Raw genomic sequence first — 17217 nt, forward strand, 5'->3', positions numbered from 1 at the left:
GGGCACTGACACTTGGGGAGGCAGGAAGCAGGGAGTTTGACTGTGCTAACTCGACAACTCCTCTGGGGCGGTGCTGGGCTATAGGCAAACCCACACTACTCCTTCGGTGGGAGAGTGCACTCTTAGACTTTAGAAGCCAGAGCTGGCTGAGGGATCGAGGTCTCTGATGAGGCTTGGGCTGTGGGGTTCTCAGGCTGTGGACATCCAGGTGCTGCTGGAAGTCACAGAAGAGCTGAGAGCAGAATCTAGGCCCGTGGGCAAGGTCTAGCCCGGGGCCAGGTGGTGTGGGACAGAAGGGGAGCTCCAGCTAATCCCACAGGGAGAGTCCTTGGCTTGGTGGTGGCAGGCTTGGGGACACTTATAGTTGGCAGCACAGAGAGGCCTTCTATGGGAGATTAGACCAAGGCAAAATCCTTCTCCATAACTCCTCATGGCAGATCTCGATAAGAAGAGACAATTCATGGTTCTAAGATGTTTATTGCCAAGGTGGAAAATGGATGTATAAAACCATAACCGCGCCCCCTTCCCAGGGTGGGCCTGAGATTAAATATCTTTTTCAATAAGGAATGTATGGAAAGGGAAGCTTATTGGATATGCCCTCCAGACCTCTGGGTACCTCATTAGCATGGAGATCTCTGTCTTGAGCCTACATGACCACAGGTTATGTCCCTTTTATGTGAGAAGTATGGCACGTGTTTCAAGTCAGGAGTCTGGTAGGGAGCTGGGAGTCACCTAAGCCTCAGGTGTGTTCCCACTGAGTCTCTGGGTCTCAGTCTGCTCTATCTTATCAAACTTCCTGGCATGGATTTACGTCCCACATATAGTTGCCTCTTCATCCGTAACTCTACATTCTATTTTCCTTTTTTTTTTTTTTTTTTTTTTTTTTGGCAGATTCTTTTCTCTTCCAGTTCCTTGCTATGTACATAACCTCTGTAGTTATTCCGATCATAGCACATGTATTGAAAAAAATCTAACATCTGCATATAAGAGAAGACATACAATATTTGTAATTTGGTGTATGGGTTACTTCACTCTGGATAATTTTTTTCAAGCTTATCTGAAAATTTCATTATTTCATTTTTCTTGACAGTTGATTGTTCCATTTTGTAAATGTAGCATATTTTCATTACTTACTCATTAGTTGATGAATATCTAAATTGTATCCAATATCTCCTGATGAGGAGTAGATAGCAATGACCATGGATAAAAACGTGTCTGTGTAGTTGGATATAGAGTCCTTTGGGTATATGCTGAATAATGAGATAGATTGATTTTGTGATTCTTGGGGGGGTACTTATGACACTGATTTCTGTAGCGGCTGTACAAGTTCGCACTTGTACCAGGATGAATAAGTTGTTCCCTTTCATGACCATCCTCTTCAGCATGTACTATTATATGTTTAATTGATCTTGGCCAATTTGATTAGTGTAATATACAATTTCAAAATAATTTAATTTGAATTTACATCATGGCTAAAAACATTTTAAGTGTTTCTCAGCCATTTGCATTTCATTTTTAAATAGTCTATGCTTAGTTCGATGCTCCATTTTAAAATTGGATTGTATGCTATCTTGTTGTTCTATTTGGAGTTTTTTATATATTCTATATACTAACCTACTCTAGATACATAACTGGCAGAGACCTTTCCCCATTCTGTAGGCAACTAGATTCCATGAATTTTGAGATCTTTAGAGTACAGAAGAATTTCATTAGGTCCTACCTATTAATTGGTGGTTTTAGTGAGGAATAGACTTGAATTCATTGGCATGCAAAATATTATTTTGAACAGAATTTACAGTATAGTCTTTAAATTGTCAAGATTAAATCATTTTTACTCAGTTGTTAAGATTATTACTTATGTTAAGCCACAATTCCTAATTTAAGTGCAATAGCTACCCACCGTTTCACCTCATTACTTTTCTTATATTTTGATTGTTTAATTACTAGAATGCCCCTATTTTTATAAGTCATACTCCTCAGCTATCTTCATTTCTATGCTTCTCAGTTTTGTGGGCCTTAAGGCAGCATTGCTGGTATTATATCCAGGTCCTTCTGTCTCCTTCCCCTTACCTACTATCTAGCCTTGACTCCATCTTTTTCTGATTCTATCCTTTTATTTCAGTTGGGGTTATATCTAAATGGTACAGCACATGTCTAGCTTCCACCAAATCTTGAGTTCAATTCCCAGGACTACAGAAAATTATTATATGTCATTTATGGAGCTGCTTCTAGATTGCAGATATGTCATCTTATTTTTTGACCTGAACCTCTATTCACATCGCCAAGTTTGTATGTCTCCTTATGTTTTGTTAATTATAATTTATTCATAACCACACAGGTTAGGATCTATATTTCCAGCAAACTTTTATTGCAATACAACTAGCCTATAAACATTATAAATACTGAGTGTATAGCTGAATAAATTTTTATACACAGACATCCAAAAGCACACAACCATAAAATCCACAATCTAGATGCGGTAATAGAAACTTCCCAGTGTTCTAGAAGCATCTTTTATGCACTCCTGGTCACTGAATTGTTCCCAAAAGATTAACCACTAGCCTAGATAGTTTGTTCTAAGTTCTTATTTTTGCATGTAAGTATATAAACTTATAAAATTTACATGAAGAGAATGTGTATGTGAAATTTCAGAGGTTCCAATGCCATTGGTCACTGTTTTGACTGTAATGTCCCCCTCAGCATTAGCCTCTAAAAATCTTAGGAACTTCATCTGTTTCCCCAGGCCTGGTTATCTTATTAACCCCCCACAAGCCCCAGTGACCCAGGGCAAGTCTTCCGCCTTGGTAGCCCCATCACTCAGAATCCACCCTGCCCTAGTCATCTTATTCAAGGTAATAAAAAAAGGGAAAAAAAATCCCAGAAGATTATATCTGTAACATTTTTATTTTAGGTACTAAAGTGTTCATAATATATGTGCATGCACATACAGATATTTTTCAAAGAAAATGTGTATCTTTTAGTGAAAGTGTCCAATTTGTTACCTATTTCAAACATATTACATGTTCAAGTTATTGTTAAGTCTATGTCGAATTTTTTTGGATATTTACTTACATCATCTGTGGCTATGATTATATTCACTATTTCCTCTCAATGTTATTTTTGGAGAAAGGTGGGCCCCACATAACTTTTAAGAGAATAACAGGTTTTTAAGTATTCAAGAAAGGATTATCTTGTGAATGTAGATCAAGGTTTGATAATCTCTTAATTCGGTAAATTCATTTAGGTTATTATTTGTAGTCAGACGTGCAGATGCTGTGTTTTCAGCCTGAAATGTCCCCCACAGACTCAAAGCATGTGGATACAGCTCCAAGTGTGGCCACAGTTTTATAAGGTTGTGAAAACTTTAGCAGGCAGAAGTAAGTGGGGTGGGAACTGGAAGGTTCTACCCATGTCTCATCTCAGTTAGTCTGTGCTTCTTAGGTGGACACACATGCACAGTGATAGGCACACATTTTTTACTGATGTTACCTGAGAACTGCAGCAATATTTTCCCAGAAATGATGGATGGCACTCTGAGACTATAACAGGCTTATTTTGAAATCTCTCTTCCCTAAAGTTACTCCGTCAGAGGTTTCTTCCCTCAGATCAACAAGAAAAATAACTAAGACAGTAGTAAAGCACCAATCTGGGACTGAGGCAGATGGAGGCTGATGAATGTTCCGGTTTCTCAGATGCCTTTATATGAAATCATGGGGAATTTTCTCAAGTCCCACCACCTTGAAGTCCTCTGAACTACAATTTATCCCTTCCACAGCACAAAGATGCTGCTGGCTCTGATCTTTTGGCCCCAAGCCTCTTTTTTTTCTATTTTTAACTTTTGCTTCTTTTACATTTTGAAGTGTTATAAACATATAAAGTGATACCTGGAGTGATAAAGACTAACAACAATGTTTACAGCAACCCAAACCTTTAACAAGAAATAAAACATGAATTTGAAAATTCATATAATTCTTTCTATATTTTATCGAAGATAACATTATCTGAGTTGTATGCTCATGTCTATATATTTTCCATAGTTACCCAAGTGATGTGTATCTTTACTCTTAAATGTTTAATATAGGTCATGGTATCAAATTCCAAAATGGTTTTTGTAAAGCATTAATAATAGCTAATATATGGCTGATGTTATGTATACGATAACACACATACACAACAAAGATAACAGAGCAAACTTATCACTGTTATATTAACACTCTTTTCAAGGCAAAAGGGTCTCATGACAGACATTTGTTCACCTACTTGATTCACATACAGTATATAGTTATAAATGTCACAAAATACAATAGTTATAGATTGTTTCCATCTACCAATATCAAATGAATACATTTTGATCATGGTATTGGGCCACATTAATAAAAGTCATTCTTTCTTTCTCTCTCTCTCTCTCTCTCTCTCTCTCTCTCTCTCTCTCTCAATCTCTCTCTCTCTCTCTCTCTCTCTCCCCCCCATTGGTGGCAGTCCAACCCAGAACTCCTTGTTCCTTTGTTTGATTCTGTATTTACTTATGTTGTCCAGGTTTATTTGAACTCCTAAACTCATAAATCTTTCTGACTCAGTCTTCCCAATGATGAGAGTACAAGTATGTGCTATGATGCTATGATACTTCCCCACAAAATTTTACATCACCAGAAATCTAATTTTTTTACTACATCAGTTTAGGTTGGAAAAAAGTAGCAATGATTACTGAAGTCATCTCTAGTTAATTCTGAACACTGAAAATTCACATCTTTTCTATCTGAGTAAAGGCACAAAGGAGTCTTCCTTTCAAAGAAAGGAAGATAACCTATGTCTACTTCTGAACTTCATGTCTCCTCTAGAGCATAGAACCTCATTACAACTGAAGGAACAGGAATGTGCAAATTATTTTCTTCCAGAACATTTAATCCAATAATAACTATTGGTTTTAAGTGTTAATGAAACTTTTTAAAATATAAACTGAATACTAAATAGAAATCAAAATCTATAAAGTTGTAATAAATTGACTTGTTACAAAGTAGATTCATTTTTTATTTATTTATTGAATTTCATCATCATTTACATTGCCAGTGGTAAACCTTTCCAGATTTCCCCCTCCCCAAACACCCGAACCCCTCCTCCCAGTCCCTGCATCCACGTATGCCCCTCCATCCTTAACCATATTGGAAAAACAAAGGAGGATGGGTAGAAATAAAAAGAAAAAAAAGAGAGAGAGAAACAAAAAACCCTTCAAAATACTTATTTAGAAAACCTAAGCATAAATAACTCAGAAACATTAATAAATATTTTGAATGACCGACAATGAGAATACAGAATGTTAAAAAGTGTGTGACACAGGTGCGATAGTCATGCAAAGAATGTGCACAACACTAAGAGCTTATTATACCGGTAGGGCATGGTGAACTGTTTCTTTAATCCCAGAATTCTGGAGGCCGACTTTGGTCAGTGTCTGTGACTTTGAAGCTAAACTGTTCTATATAAGGAGTTCTGGACAAGATTGGGATATACACTGAGACTCTACCTCCAAATGAAAACAAGCCAAAATAAAATAAAAGGGTTTGCTGACAGGCAAAATGGTAGTGTGTACTTTAAATCCATAGGTTAAGAAAGGCTGAGACAAAAGGGTAATAAATTTGAAGATGACTTGAGACTAAGAAATTACACGAGTATTCCTTGAAATTTTTCAGCAAATAGAAAAGGTTAAAAGAAAAAAAGTCTTCCTAAATAACATTTCATTTTGTTGTTATACTGACACCAAAATCTACAATAACTTGAAGAGAAAATGCCAAATACTTTCTATATAGATGTATATGTCAGTGTCCTCAATATGTTACCAGGAAATAATATTCAACACACACACACACACACACACAGAGAGAGAGAGAGAGAGAGAGAGAGAGAGAGAGAGAGAGAGAGAGAGAGACAGAGACAGAGACAGAGACAGAGAGAGACAGACAGAGACAGAGAGAGAGACAGAGAGAGACAGAGAAAGAGACAGAGAGAGAGAGATCAGAACACATAGCTCTAAATGGATGCCTCCATCAAATCCCTTCACACAGAGTTCTGGGAAACCATGGTAGAAGAAACAGAAAGAGTAAAGTATAAGAGCTAGAAGGGATGGTGGATACCAGAAGAACAAGCCTTACTAAATGAAATGAACAAATCTAATTTGAAATCACAGAAGTACCAAGCACAGAGCCTACATGGGTCTACACATGGCCCTGTGTGTGTGTGTGTGTGTGTGTGTGTGTGTAATGCATATATACATATATATATACATATATATATATATATACCTTCGCACACCTATATATGTAATTATTTATACATATGCTTATGAGACTATATATGTTTATATATACATTTATATTATACACATACATATTATATATTATAAAACTTTTATTTTTGTGTTACTTCTGAATGTGTGAAAAAGTAGGTCTCTGGTTTTTCCATATAAATGAATATGTCAATGTCCTCAATAAAATAGGTGCTGTTTTGGGGGCTCTTTTCCTTCTGTTGGATTGCTTAGTCCAGCCAGTATGTGGCAGTTTTGGTTTTAACTTATCTTTTATTTTGCCATGTTTGGCTGTCATCTCTTGTATTTAATGAGAGATAGAAAGATGGTCGATCTGGATGGGAGAGGAGATGACAAGGAACTGGGAGAAGAAGAGAGGGAAGGTGTAACGAAGATATATGATATGAGAAAAGAATCTGCTTTAAATAAAAGGAAAAATATACTGAAGAAAACTGCTGCCAGATAGTCTCATGTAAAGAGAAGGAAAGAGAGAGGGGAGGGGGGAGAACATGAAATGAAGTGTGTAGTGAAGAGAGAGTAGATATGGAAAGAGTTGGGGGAAGGAGGTGACTATGATTAAAACATATCACTTGAAAATCTTGAAAATTTATTATGAGACACAGTGAAATTCATACTAAGAAGAAAGCTCATAACACTAAATGACCAAAGAAAAGAATTGGATGGCTCTCATGCTAGCAACCTTACAGCCCACCTGAAATATCTAGAGAAAAATTAAGCACACTCAAGAGGAGTAGACAGCATGAAAAATTAAAATAAGGGCTAAAATCAATAAAACATAAAAATAGAATAATACAGAGAATCAATAAAATCAAGAGTCAATTATTTGGGAAAATCAACAAGATAGACAAACCTTTAACCAAATTAACTAAAAGGCAGAGGAAGAATATCCAAATTAACAAATTCAGAAATGAAAAGGGAGACATAACAACAGAGATGGAGGATATCCAAAGAATCAATAAGTATTACCTCAAAAAACTATACTTCAGAAAATTAGAAAACCTAAATTATGCTGGACAGGAGTAACACACTTCTTTAATCCCAGCACTCAGCAGCTTAGTAGGCGATGGCCGGTGGATATATGTGTGTTCAAGGCTCGCCTGGTCTACAGAGCTAGTTCTAGGACAGCCAAGGCTACATAAAGAAACTGTGTCTTGAAAATCTAAATGAAATAAATTGTTATCTTTATAGATAACACTTTCCAAATTTAAATCAAGATAAGTTAAACCATTAAAGAGACTTATAACTCCTAGTAAAATCGAAGCAGCCACCTTGTACTAAGCTCAACTCCAAATGGATCAAGGACCTCCACATAAAGCCAGACACTCTGAAGCTAATAGAAAAGAAACTGGGGAAGACCCTTGAGGACATCGGTACAGGGAGAAAGTTTCTGAACAGAACACCAATAGCATGTGCTCTAAGAGTAAGAATTGACAAATGGGACCTTATAAAATTACAAAGTTTCTGTAAGGCAAAGGACACCATCAAGAGGACAAATCGGCAACCAACAAATTGGGAAAAGATCTTCACCAATCCTACATCAGATAGAGGGCTAATATCCAATATATATAAAGAACTCAAGAAGTTAGACTCCAGAAAACCAAACAATCCTATTAAAACATGGGGTACAGAGTTAAACAAAGAATTCTCACCTGAAGAACTTCGGATCGCAGAGAAGCATCTTAATAAATGCTCAACTTCATTAGTCATTAGGGAAATGCAAATCAAAACAACCCTGAGATTTCACCTTACACCAGTCAGAATGGCTAAGATTAAAAATTCAGGAGATAGCAGGTGTTGGAGAGGGTGTAGAGAAAGAGGAACACTCCTCCACTGCTGGTGGGGTTGCAAATTGGTACAACCACTCTGGAAATCAGTCTGGCGGTTCCTCCGAAAACTGAGCACCTCACTTCCAGAAGATCCTGCTATACCACTCCTGGGCATATACCCAGAGGATTCCCCACCATGTAATAAGGATACATGCTCTACTATGTTCATAGCAGCCCTATTTATAATTGCCAGATGCTGGAAAGAACCCAGGTAATCCCTCAACAGAAAAGTGGATGCAAAAAATGTGGTACATCTACACAATGGAGTACTATTCAGCCATTAGAAACATTCAATTCATGAAATTCTTAGGCAAATGGATGGAGCTAGAGAACATCATACTAAGTGAGGTAACCCAGACTAAAAAGGTAAATCATGCTATACAGTCACTAATAAGTGGATATTAACCTAGAAACCTGGAATACCCAAAACATAAACTACACATCAAATGAGGTACAAGAAGAAAGGAAGAGTGGCCCCTTGTTCTGGAACGACTCAGTGAAGCAGTATTCAGCAAAACCAGAACGGGGAAGTGGGAAGGGGTGGGTGGGAGGACAGGGGGAGAGAAGGGGGCTTACAGGACTTTCTGGGAGTGGGGGGGCTAGGAAAGGGGAAATCATTTGAAATGTAAATAAAAAATATATCGAATAAAAAAATCTGAAAAAAAAAAAAAACAGGAAAAAAAAAAAGTCTTCCAATCAATAAAGCACAGGGCCAGAAGGTTTTAGCACAGAATTCTATCAGACTTTCAAAGAAGAGCTAATACCAATACTCCTCAAATTATACCACAAAATAGAAAAGGAAAGAACCCTGTCAAATTTATTACATGAGCCCACAGTAACCCTGATATGCAAACCACATACTCAACAAAGAAAAGAGAATTACAGACCAATTTCTCTTATGAACAGTAATGCATAAATTCTCAATAAAATATGGAAACTAAATCCAACAACACACCAAAATGATGAGCCATTATGAACAAATAGGCTTCATTCCAGAGGCACAGGGATGATTTCATACATGAAAATCAGTAAAATACTCCAACAAATAACAAATAAAGAAACGGAAAACACACACCCACATATATATACACACACATATGATTATCTTATTAGATTCAGAAAGGCCTCTTGAAAAAACTCCAACACCCCTTCATAATAAAAATCCTATATAGATTAGAGTTAAAAGAGTTATACCTAAACATACTAAATGCAATATATAGCAAGCCTATAGCCAACATCAAATTAAATGGAGTGAAACAAAGCAATTCCACTAAAATCAGGAATAAGTAAAGACTTCCACCATTGTCATAGCTATTCCAAAATGTACTTAAAAATTTAGCTAGTGTAATAAGACAACTAAAGGAGATAGATCAATGGGTTAGAAATTGGAAAGAAGTCAAAGTATCCTTGTTTACGGATGATATGAGAGTATACATAAGTGATCAGAAAAATTCCATCAGGGAAGAAAAACACCTGAAAATCCTTTCAACTACTACTGGCCATCTCTTTAGCCAGGCAAGGCTTCCAGTGGCAGAACTCCTATGCATGTGGTTGAGTTGTTACCCAGGGATATACTATGGAGATTACCTAAACAACCCTGCCTGAAGCTAGGACAGAGGGTCTCTGTCTCTAAAAACTGACAGCTGGGTCCCCTTGCTGAGGACACACAGCTCACTGAACATGGAAAGGTCAAGCTGATGTTTTCATGGAAGTTTCACATCTTTGGGGCAGGAAGGTTCTCTGCTGGCTACTGAAAGAGCAAAACAGACAGCAACCCAGCACCACAACCTGTGAACTGTAGTCCGTTCTGCCTGCATGATGTGCTGATGCAATTGTAGCTCAGAATTTGTGGGAGTGACCAACCAAAATCTGATTTAACTTGAGAGATTCATTCTCATTTGTATTTAACACCCCACAAGAGGGACCCCATGCCTGACACTGCTTGGATAGCCAGGAACTAGAAATGAGATAGGCCAGAGACCTAGGGTAGAACCAAAAAAGACTTGTCTAATAATAATAATAATTAATGAGTTAGAAGAAGGACTGACAGAACGGAAGAGGAATACAATCCCATAGAAAGAAGAACAACATCAATAAACCAGACCCCATAGGGTTCTGAGGGATTAAACCACTAACCAAACAGTATAAAGGGGTGGGCTCATGGCTCCCACTACATATATAGCAAAGGACTAGCTTATCTGACATCAGCATAATGGGAGGTGCTTGTCCTATAGAGGCTTGGTACCAAGCAAAGGGGGATTCTGGAAGGTTAGCTGGGAGTGAGTGGGTGGGTGGGGGAGCACCCTCTTAAATGCAAAGGGCATTTAAGAGACTGGGAAGGAGGACAACATTTAAAATGTAAATAAATAAAATAATTAATAAAAATATCACAACAAAAAACAACAAAAGAATACAAAATGGCAAATATCTGCAGATACTCTATTGAAGACATATACTCTTACAATGTATTAGATAGTATCTCAAAACAAGAAATATCTCTTAATCATATTTTTGCTATACTCACAGATGAATGCCTTGTCTAGTGTTCATCAGAGAGGCTCCCTCAGACAGTACAGAGAAAGAGACATTTTGTGATGAGAATTTTAATTCCAGGTCTCTATTGGGTCTCTCTCTTTGGAGATCTGTGAATCTTGTGGAAGAGGGGACAAAAATATTATAGGAATCAGCAGGGATGTAGGACTCCAGAAGTACAAGGACTATTAAATCATCTAAGAGGCAAGCACATGGACTACATAGGCCTTTACCAGATCCTCTGTATAAATGTTGTAGCTGATAGCTTGATTTTTGTGAGGCTGTCAATTGTGGGTGTGTCTCTGACTCTTTGGCTTCTCTTGGGACTTCTTTCCTCCTGTTGGGTTCCTTGTCCAAATTTGGTATGAGGGCTTTTTACTTGTCTTATTGTATTTTGTTTTGGCATGGTTGGTATTATCTCTTGCAGGCTTACTCATTGGAGACAGAGGGGAGTTGATCCAGGGGAAAGGAGGTGGGAAGAACTAGAAGGATGGGAGGGAGGAAACACTGGTAGAAAAGTACTGTATGAGAAAAGAATCTATTTTTCAAAACTAAATATATTATTAAAAAATAAAGTTAATAAATTCAACTGGCAAGCTGACAAATCTGATATAGGCATTTGCCACCAAGCCTGGGTTTCTGAGATCAGTCTCTGGAAATTACATGGAGAAAGAGAGATTTTTCTCTAACAATGTTCTGAAACTTAAACATGTTATTTCTGGCAAATAGAGAAACTAACCTTCCATTTTGGCTGTGTGTGCTAGGAAAGAAATTCCTGCAAAGAAGCTGTGTGCAAATGCTAATAGACTGATTAAAACATCAACAAATATAGAGGGTTTGAAATGTTGCAGTTTCTGGGCCTAATTTTGCAGTTTATATTGGGTGATCCTTAGCCTACTAAAGAGCCATTCCTTGTTCACCACTGTGTCGTAGTTAACATCTTGATTAACAGATAAAAATCTTTAGAACATATTAACTTAATCCTCTAAAATCTACCAATGAAAAGGCTGAGAATGCCCTCATGAAGCCCCAGGCTCCCTGTCTCTCATCTGCTTCTCTGATGTACCCACCGATGTACTGGATATTTGCCTTGATTTACAACCCTCTGTGTTGCTATTAGAGAACTTCATGAAGTTACTTGTTTATTCACCATGGAACCTGGAGTAAACCAGATTCATCTTTCAAGGCCTTGGTCACTCTTGTTTGGTTCTAGAATAACCTAAAATTCCCTTTAAAATGAGAGCTGTGTTTTCTTGCTTCTACAATGTACACATTACTTCTTAGCTATCTTGGATGTTTTTATTACTTTTGTTTATGTAAAAAATGTCATTATCTTGCTTCTACGATGTATTCATTACTCCTTAGCTCTCTACGATGTTTTTATTACTTTTGTTTATGAAAAAAAAATATCATTATCTATTAATAACTGTTGCAATTATAGTCACTATATGTTCTTAGGAAATGCAAATAAAGTGTAAGTTAAAAATACCTAAAATATATAAGAGTATTTTAGCTAGAATTTATTTTTCTAGAAAATATTTAAATTGATATTATCTAATGGTTTTGAAATCTTCATACACAGTATATTTCTACATAAATTATGCAAATCCTGTATTTGTATTATTAATTTTAAAGAATTAATGTAAATTCTTTTAGTGATTATTAATATCCATAAATATTTTTCTATTGTATATTATTATGATAAATTATTTTAATATATATTCCTCTATTTGTCCAACCTCACAATCTTGTATTTAATTGTACATTATAGTTTTAGCTTGCTAGTTAAGATTACTAATGCATTATTAATACACTATAGATTTCTAGTCTTTAAAAAAATTAGACTTTAAGTTTCTTGAACTATTTTCATGATTTATTAGGATAATTATTCTTGATTTATATATTAATTGAGAAAGAATTCATTGCTGTCTAGAACACAGACAGTTTTATAGTACTTGAACATCTTGCATTATAACACTTTTTTAGAACCTGCAGCTCTCAGGTCCCAGGATGTTAAGAGAAATTTTAAAAAATTGCTCAGGTTTGTTAGTTCTAATACATTTATTAAATTAACACTTGTTTGTTGAGAATAAGCTAGAAGAAAAAAACCCATTGTGTGTACATGTCCCAGTATTGTTAGTGCTTCTGTAGAGTATTTCGCTTGCAAGGGTCTTGCGTATTTGCATCATACTGTTCCTATGGGAGTTGGACATTTTTAATTTCCTAAATTTTGCATGATTGTATTTACAATGTGTGTTTTAACAGAAATCAGAAACATTAGCTTTTGCAATTATTTACCTTTTTTTCAGTTTTACAATGTATTGCTTTCCAATAGTATGTTTATTATTTATCTTATGTTTCCCTTTTAAGAGACTTATTATTGGATATTTTTTCCATTTTTCTTTTACAAGTATTTTGAATTCATAAGTACTTTTTCTAAATACTTATGATAATAATACTTATGCACTTAATAGTTATGATAATACTTAAATAAATAAATTTATTCCCTGAAAATTTTCATATGTGCTTATTGTTCTAATTGTTCTTAATTGACATTAATATCTCACTCTGGAATTGAAGTTTTATTTTATCTTTGATCCTCAAACTCTTTGGTATTTTATTTTCATCTTCCACTTCAATTTCATTGTAGGAACATGATTTGAAAACATCTTGTTATGACTTTCTTCTTTACTGTTGAGTAACATAAGTTTTCTCTCTACTAAGATTTCTGATATTTGCTTTGCTATTATTAGAGAACCATCTGAGATTCCCCCATTGACATGTTTAGCAGGTAGCCATATTCTCTTTCCTCATTAACCCATGGGTTAATCTAGAAGCCAGATTTCTAATTTGTGACATAAATGTCTACCTAGAAACATTTGGTAGAAGTTTGCATGCTTTCATGAGCTTTTTTTTTTTTTTTAATTTGGAGGCTAAGTGGCAAATTAAAAGTTCAGATATTACCATTAACTTTCTTTAAAAAATTATAATTAAAAATTATATCTATAGATATGGATGATATAGATATATGTTAGATAGATAGAGATAGAGACAGAGACAACATAGAGGAGATAGAGATAGAAACAGAGATAGAGATAGAGGAGGTAGAGACAGAGATAGAGGTAAGAGATAGATTATGGTTTTCTCTGTATGAGAGCAAAACACAATATCACTAAATTTTCAAAGTAAACCATTTATGCTGAGATTAATTATTTGATATTGTAAGAATAAATTGCTCTTCATAATAGGTCTGTTCCTCACCTTTCAAAATAACTAAATGGCTGGGAAGCATTGAAACTTAGCAGAGAGGACTAGAACATTCTTAACAAGTCTCAGATACAGGGAAATCCATGGCTTACAGTACATCTTTTTTTTTTCTTTCTTCTACTTTCTTTTTCTTTCATTATTGTTTTATTATATATTTCCTTTACATTTTAAATGTTATTCCCTTTCCTGGCTTCCCCTCTGAAAGCTTCCTATCCCTTCCTGCTCACCAACCCGCCTACTGCTTTCCTGTCCTGGCATTCCCCTACATTGTAATTTGCAGCCCCATAGGAAGAACAACAATATCAAACAGCCAGACCCCCCAGAGCTCCCAGGGACTATACCACCAACCAAAGAGTACACAATAAGCAATCCATGGCGCCAGCAGCTTATGTAGCAGAGGATGGCCTTGTTAGGCATCAATGGGAAGAGAGTCCCTTGATCCTATGAAGGCTCAATGCCCTACTGTAGGGGAATGCCAGGGTAGAAAGGAAGGAGTGGGTGAGTGGGTCTCGGAGAACCCTCATAGAAGCAGGGGGAATGGGATGGGATTAGGGGTTTCCAGAAGGGAAACTTGGGAAAGGGAATAAAATGTGAAATGTAAATAAATAAAATATTCAATTAAAAAAGAAAAAAAAGCAGGTTCCTATCAGCAAGCATTTCTTGGCCTCAGTAACAGTGTCTGGGTTTGGTGTCTGCAGATGGGATGGATCCCCAGGTGGGGCAGTCTCTGGATGGCCTTTCCTTCAGTCTCTGCTCCACTCTTTGTCCCTGCATTTCCCTCAGTCAGGAGCAATTCTGGATTAATGTTTTGAGATGGGTGAGTGACCCCCATCCCTCAACTGGGCTGTGCCTAACCTCTGGATATGGTCTGTACAGGTTCTCTCTCCCCTTCGTTGGATATTTCAGCTAATGTCATCCCTATTGTGTCCTGGGAGCCTTGCTCTTACTAGAGCAGTAAGGTAGGAGTGGGTAGGTGGGTAGGGAACACCCTTATAGAAATAAGGGGAAGGGGCAGAATAGGGGGTTTGCAGAGGGAAAACCAGGAAGGAGGATAACATTTGAAATGTACATAAATAAGATAACCAAAAAAAGAGCAAAACAAGCAAAAAAAGAGTTGGAATAGTGTTTCCACGCTAATTGCCATCATGATTCCCATGGGCAGGTCTGAAAGAAATCTAATTTCCTTTAAAATTGTACCTTCTAAGGAGGAGATGCTGTTTTCTTTTATTAGATACGCAAGAAGAAAGTAATGCAAATTTCCTAAAGCTCAAGTCTCAAAATACATCTTCAGTTTATCGAATGAGTCACATGAAATGCACAGACTAAAATCTGCCTTCTGGACACTAGGAGTCTTTATAATGCTTTGTCCTTGCTACAAGTAGCCTTAACTGACTGAAGTCATCAGCCATTCAGTGGTGGTGTTTACAGGTAAGTCTCTATCTGAACAGTTCCTTTACTACTGATGTGATTAAAAACTCCAAGAGTCTGGTGGTAGCCCTCGGACCTCTACGCTTCCGGATCTAGATCAGCCTGAGCAGCAACACCACATCTCCAAGTCCTGAAAGAGGCAAGTGGGACTTCCAGGCGGCCAGCAGGGAGAAGTCGGTGTGCTCCAGTGAATCCAGCGGGCCCCAGCAAGAGCCTTCAGGTGTCTGCTTCGGGGTCTGAACAGCCTGGAAAACAACACCCTGTCTCCAGGCAGTGCAGGAGGTAAGCTGTGCACCAGAGGCCACCTGGGAAGGGGCAGCTTGCACTGGTGAGTCCAGCATTGACAACACCAACTAACACCAGTGAGAACTAGATGGCAAAAGTCAGACGCAGGAACATCACTAAGAGAAATCAAGGCAATATGGCAACATCTGAACCCAATTCTCCTTTACCAGCATGTCCTGGATACCCCATCACACCAGTAAAACAAGATTTGGATTTAAAATCACTGGTCATGATGCTGGTACAGGAACACATGAAGGACATACTTAAAGAAATTCAGGAGAAAATGGATCAAAAGTTAGAAGCCCTTGCAAGGGAAACACAAAAATCATTGAAAGAAATCCAGGAGAATACAAAAGCCAATAATGAGGAAACACAAAAATCACTTAAAGAAATACAGGAGAACTTTGGTCAACAGGCTGCGGTCATGAAAGAGGAAACACAAAAATCTCTTAAAGAATTACAGGAAAGCACAAACAAGCAAGTGAAGGAGCTAAGCAAAACAATCCAGGATCTAAAATCAGAAATAGAAACAACTAGGAAAACTCAAAGGGAGACAACTTTGGAGATAGAAAGCCTTGGGAAGAAATCAGTGGACATAGATGCAAATATCAACAACAGAATACAAGAGATAGAAGAAAGAATCTCAGACGCTGAAGATATCATAGAAACCATGGACTCAACAGTTAAAGAAAATGCAAAAAGCAAAAAGCTTGTAACCCAAAATATCCAGGAAATCAAGGACACAATGAGAAAACCAAACCTAAGGATTATAGGCATAGATGAGAGTGAAGATTTACAGCTTAAAGGGCCAGCAAATACCTTCAATAAAATCATGGAAGAAAAGTTCCCTAACCTAAAGAGAGAGATGCCCATGAATATACAAGAAGCCTACAGAACTCCAAACAGACTGGACCAGAAGAGAAATACTTCCCGTCACATAATAATCAAAACACCAAATGTACTAAACAAAGAAAGAATATTAAAGGCAGTAAGAGAAAAAGGCCAAGTAACATATAAAGGAAGACCTATCAGAATCACAGCAGACTTTTCACCTGAGACTATGAAGGCTAGAAGACCCTGGGCTGATCTCATGCAGACTCTAAGAGAACACAAATGCCAGCCAAAACTACTATATCCAGCAAAACTCTCAATCACCATAGATGGAGAAAATAAGATATTCCATGACAAAACCAAGTTTACCCAATATCTATCCACAAACCCAGCCCTACAAAGGATAATAGGAGGAAAACACCAATACAGGGAGGGAAACTTTACCCTGGAAAAAGCAAGATAGTGACCTTTCATCAAACCCAAAAGAAATTAACCAATCAAATTTAAAAATAACATCAAAAATGACAGGAAGTAACAATCACTATTCCTTAATATCTCTTAACATCAATGGACTCAATGCCCCAATAAAAAGACATAGACTAACTGACTGGATACGGAAACAGGACCCTACATTTTGCTGCTTACAGGAAACACCCCTAAGGGTCAAAGACAAACACTACCTTAGAGCAAAAGGCTGGAAGACAATTTTACAAGCAAATGGTCTCAGGAAAC

The sequence above is a fragment of the Apodemus sylvaticus genome, chromosome 1, assembly GCF_947179515.1.
Source record: "Apodemus sylvaticus chromosome 1, mApoSyl1.1, whole genome shotgun sequence".
In the NCBI taxonomy this organism is placed as follows: Eukaryota; Metazoa; Chordata; class Mammalia; order Rodentia; family Muridae; genus Apodemus; species Apodemus sylvaticus.